Here is a 5673-nt window from a genome sequence, read left to right as displayed (position 1 = left end):
TCCAGTTTCCTAACATATGCATGGGTTACAGAAATTAGGACTTGTTCATCTTCGGGGCTCTTCTTCAGCTGTCTACTTGCCTGTGCCCAAGGAATCTGTTTTCTTGTTCTGTGCAAACTGGCCAGGTCTTGGAAATGACTGGTGTGGGGACACTTGCTTCATTTTTTCCCTTTTCTTGGTTATAGTTCAGAGATCTGCTGGGGGATGGTGTGACCCTAAGGAAGCCAATTTCCTCCTTGAAGGGGGTGAGAAGAAGGGAGCATGTGACTTGACCAAGCCAATCAGCAAATGACCCACCCTCCTAAGAGGAGTTGACTTGTTCAGGAGGGGGCATGTGACAAAAGCTGGGCCACTCAGAGCCCATCTAAGGACTTCACTGAGATGCTGACAAAAGCAGCCATTTGTGCCACAGGGGGAAAGCCAGCCTGAAAAGAAACTGTCTCACAAAGAAACGGAGATGAATGACTCGTAGATAACTGGAAAGTGAAACAAAATGAAACTTGCAGAGAAAATATTGCAAGTAAATTTTGAATCTCTGGATCGAACCATGCCTGAGTCGCTCCTGGCTCTAAATTTTCAGTTAGATGAATCCACACATCCTCTTTTATGGCCAAGCCATTTGAATTGGATTTTCTGCTATTTGCAAAATAAAGATCTGCCATGACTTAGAGAGGGGTTAAAGCCATACTTGATCTGGACACATGAGAGCTCATGAAGCCTGTCCTCACCCAGCTGTCACTTCCCACCAGCCTTTGAGGCACAGGTCCTAAAGGAATGCCCTGTCTCACCTTCCCCCAGATCTCCAAGAGGAGCCTCCTGCCTCTGCTTCTCTTCCTTCCCTGGAGTCACTGTTTAGGTGTGCTGGTCAGCCTCATCCAGCCCCTCTTTTGTGGGAACTGCTCTAACTCCATGGCTGGATTGACTGGTCAAGAGACAGACACCAGGGTGAGCTGGACTATCAGACAGTGTCTCCTAGGCATCTGAAATATGAATTCAGAGAGGCCAGCAGCCCATTGTCCATGGGAATGCAGGAGCTGTGGGGCTGAAAAGCCCCTTTCCACCCAGAGGGAGAGAAGGTATGGCGGGTGAGGGCAGAACAGCAGAGGCAGGTGACCCTGGGGCCAGGGGAGCCAGAAGGAGCAGCTGCCTCTGTCTCCAAGCGCTAGCTAGCTTGAGGTCAGGTTCTTCCTGAGGTCTGACTGGTCCTCTTGCCCACTGGGTCTGAAATAAATCAATTACCACCTGCCCATTTTCCCTTTCGATGAGATAAATGAATTTCCATCACTTGCTATTAGAAGAGCCTTGAATAAGCCACCCTTCCTAATACCATGCTTGCCCTAGGTCCCAGTGCCCCAGGTGGGGAGAAGGCCAAGTGAACACCCGGCCTTCATGGACCCTCATGGAGGCAGTTCTCTTCCCCCACTATGTGCCAGGCAGGCGAGGCTGCTGAGGCTGCAGGCATGACCTGGGTTGCCCGGGGTTACTGAAGGCAGCAGGAAGCAGTGTTGGGTTGAGTCGGAGGTCTCCTGACTCCACACCTGGTGGCCCACGCATCTAGCTGCTCAGCCCACAGCCATTCTCTCCTTCCTCTCCCTGAAAGCCAAAGGTGGCTACACAACCCAGGAGAGCCCATGACAGGTGTCTTCTGAGTGGGGCTTCCAGGACCGCTACTGCTTTCCTGTTGGACCTGGTGGCTCTTCACTGTACCCTTCCCCTTCCCTATATTCCTCCCTGGGGCACAAAACTCTGCCTGAAGGTGCGGCCACAGCCATTTGTAATCCTGAGGATGAAGGAACCTGCTGAGGATGGCAAAGGGAGCTGGAAGAACCCTGGTCCGCTAAAGACTCACCCAACTCCAGCAGTGAGACCATCAGGGATCCTGACTTCTGGGCTTCTCATTACTCAAGGAAAAGACAAACCCCTAATGCTCCTTGCTTAAGACCCTGTTGTCAGGTTACCAAGTCTTTGTTATTTGCAATTATAACTGATCCTTTGCTATGTCCTCTGAAAATTTGGGTCATGGGTGGAGTATTCTGGTGAGAAGGAGAAGGGCTCAAGGACTTTCTAATTTCATCATTTTGCCCAGGGTCCAGTTTCCTCTCAAGTTTGCTTGGACAGATGGAAAGTCAGCAGAAATTTGGCCTTCTCAGTGTCCTGGTGGGTGAATTTTACGAGGATTTCTCGTCACGGAGGATGCGAGCCCAAAGGAGAATGGCCGCCATTGGAGCCTTTCCTCTCCCTCCACTGCTGCAAACACTGAGCTCTGTGTCAGGTGGGCCGCAAGCAAAGAAAACTCAAGTAATGGAGGCCTCATTGAACAGGAGTTCATTTTACTCACGTAACAAACAGATGTGGTCCCAGGATTGTCTCACAGGCCAGTAAAGTCAAAGCATGGGGTTGGCAAGTATGAGATTGTCTTGATTTTCCCCCATTGCTGCAAGATGTCCCCCATAGCTCCAAACAGCACATCCTCAATGGTGAATAAAGCTGATCTCCAATTGGGAAGGGCCTCTGTCTCCTTGTGTGGTGGAGGCTGTTGGAGCATCTGCAGGAGCATCTGAGCCCTCTGCTACCGGGGTAGTCCACACCCTTCAAGCCAGTCATGGCTTTCCTGTTTGCTTTGCCAGATACTGGTAAGGATAGGTCTGTGATGCAGTTTTGACCAGTGAGACATGATGGGAGAGCTGCTGGGTGGAATTCTGGGAAAAGTTCCCTTACTCTTTGAAAGATGGATCCAGGAAAAGAGAGTCTCCTCTGCTGGGTGTTGTCATATCTGGAGGTGATGCCTGGAACTGTGGCAGTTGTCTTGTGATCATGAGGGAAGCTGGCCTGAAAACAGAGCTGGCCCACTGAAGAGGGCAGTATGGAAAGTTGGAAGAAACTTGGGTCCTTGCTGATGTCCCTGTGGCACTGAACTAAGCAGCCCTGAGCTGTCCTACCTCTGCACTGCTTGGCACAGGAGACACATTTTGATTGTTTAAGCCCCTGTGAGTTGGGCTTTCTGTTCCTCACAGCTGACAGCACTCTAACCAATCCACACATTTCCCTCTGCTCGATTTCCTGCTCCAGAGACACAGGCGCAGAGCAGTACTAGGCAGCCTGGCTCTGGGGAAAAGCAACAGTGCTTATTCTTTGCCGGCACAGTGGGAGTGCTGCCTCCTGAGGCTAGCTACTCATTCCATAACCACACTGCCTGCCACCGGCATACAGAGGCCAGGACTTTGTTCAAAACCCCAGGCAGTGGGAGGAGTGGTTTGGGGAGGTGTTGTGGGAGTGGATAAAGGAAGGCCATTCCCTGACCCTCAGAACCCACACTGCCTTCACCCCACACAGCCCTACCCAGCCCAGCATCACCTCCAGTGCCCCTGGAGACAATGACGGCAGTCACCCACTGGCTGCTCTTGTGCTGGGCAGGGCAGGAGGGCTGGTGCTTAAGTGCTGGAGAATCCCCAGGCCCTGGGGCTAGGCCAGAATGTGTTTCTGTAGAGACAGCATGGACATTCTGTCCCCTGCAGCCCACCTGGTGCCGGATGAAAACTGGCCGGCTCGATACTTTTCTGCCAATAGATGTGCGTCCACATGAGCTGCCTCTTGCAATGACCCAGGCCCCCATGAGGGCCCTCCCTATGGTCATTTGTGTTGAGAACACTTTGAGCCCTTCAGCCTGCTTTCTCTCTTGGAAAGGGACATTTTGGTAGTGAGAGGGCCTAGAGGAAGGCACTTCTGGAGGCATTTTCTTTCTAGGAGGAAATGCTCCAGGGCTCTCTTTCATCCACTGCTAGCTGCCAAGTTGAGTGAATGGCGGCAAAGGTCACAGGTGAGCTGCACAGTCACGGAGCCTCGCTTTCTACTTTTCAAGTTTCACTCCCCAAGACGTCCCTCCATGAGCTCGTGCTCCTGCCATGCCAATGCTGGATGCCCGTGATGGCGGCAGGTGGTGATGTGACATGCATGCCATTCTTTCTAGGCCAAGGGGACAGCTTAGGGCTTTTGTGGAAACCTCTGAGTAAAGGAGGCTCACATTTCTGGCTTCCTAGCTGGAGAGAAAATGCCTGGCACTGCTGGGGACCGTCTTTCCCACCCAAGGGAGTCAGCCTGGACTTTTTAGCCACTTGAGTCAATACATTCTCTTTGTTAAAAAAAAAAAATCAATTTGAGTCAGACTGTCTGTGTCTTGCAATGGAAAGTCATTAGTAGTATAAAGGCAGATGTCCCTCTTAGGCCAAATTAATCTCTCCTTTATTGCTCTCTTGATACCACACACCCACTTCACTGGCGTTTACTGTTTCCCCACCTGCACAGGTGACCTCCCCCCTCCGCAAAGGACTGGACAGTGCTGCCTCTGCAGCCACCCCTGGATCCAGGTGCAGTTAATTCTACTCTCAAGTTGAGCTAAACTCCTCAGTGAATTATCATTGGTCCAGTAAAACCACTCTTGTTTTATTTATTCTTTTCTCTCCACGTTTACTCCCCTTCCCTCCCCCTGCATGGGCAACACACTCCCCATAGATTCCCCCACCTCTTGCCCCGCTTTTAAAATGCTCTTGCAAAAGAAATATTTTCTTCATGTGTTTTTTAATTTCTTCAAATGGTAATGTTTGGCTTCCCATGTTGCTCCCTCCTTTTTAAACTCAGCCCTGTGTTCAGGCCCATCCATGTGGCCGTGTGTGCATTTCATCTCTCCTTGCTGCTGTATAATTCTCCGTGGTGTGGGCAATTCCCTCTTTGCCTTTCCATTCTCCAGGGTAGACCCCTAGGGTGCCTCCCACAGCCTCCATCCCCACACTACCACAAAGAACTCTGCAGTGAACATCTTGGTGTGCATGTTTGATGAATCTGTGTCAGTTTCTTCTACATCTACAGTTGTGGAGGATGCATATTGTTGACCAAAATCCCTCCATCTATACTCCACAAGCAGTGCTCTCACCAACTTCCCACTTCCACACCCAACACAAATACTTGTCTTTTTTTTTTTTTTTTTTAAGAGACAGAATCTCAGTTGTTGCCCTGGCTATTCACAGTTGCCATCATAGCTCACTGCAGCCCCAAACTCCTGAGCTCAAGTGATCCTCTCATCTCAGCCTTCTGAGTAGCTGGGATGACAGGCATGTGCCACTGTGCCAAGCTCCAATACTTGTCTTTACCCAGCTAAATTTTGTCCAATAGATTGCATTAGTCTTCTACTGCTACTGAATAAGTTAACACAAATTGTGTGGCTTAAAACACCACATAGTTTTCATCTTCCATGTTCTGTGGGCCAGGATTCTGGGCTCCGCTTAGCTGGGTTCTCTCCTCAGTCTGCAATCAGGTGTTGGCCAGGCTTCATTCTCATCAGAGGTTCCACTGGAGAAAGATCTGATTCCAGGCTGCCTCAGTTCCTTGGCGGAAGTCATCTCCGAGTGGTTGTAGAACTCAAGGAGACTTGCTTCTTCAAGGTCAGCAGGAGCAAAAGAGTCTCATACCTTTACATCCTTTTTTAAAGGGCTCACCTGATAAGGTGCACCCAGGATGATGTCCTTCTTGATTAACTCAAAGTCAACTGATCAGGGACTTTAATTACATTGACAAGTTCCTTTCTCCTTTTCCATATGGCACACCATCACCTTTGTTATAAGCTATTGATTAGAAACACGTTACAGGTTCTGCCCACAGTTACCAGGAGAGGATTACAGA

The sequence above is a fragment of the Cebus imitator genome, unplaced genomic scaffold (assembly GCF_001604975.1).
Source record: "Cebus imitator isolate Cc_AM_T3 unplaced genomic scaffold, Cebus_imitator-1.0 Scaffold1037, whole genome shotgun sequence".
In the NCBI taxonomy this organism is placed as follows: Eukaryota; Metazoa; Chordata; class Mammalia; order Primates; family Cebidae; genus Cebus; species Cebus imitator.
This window is presented reverse-complemented; position numbering follows the sequence as displayed.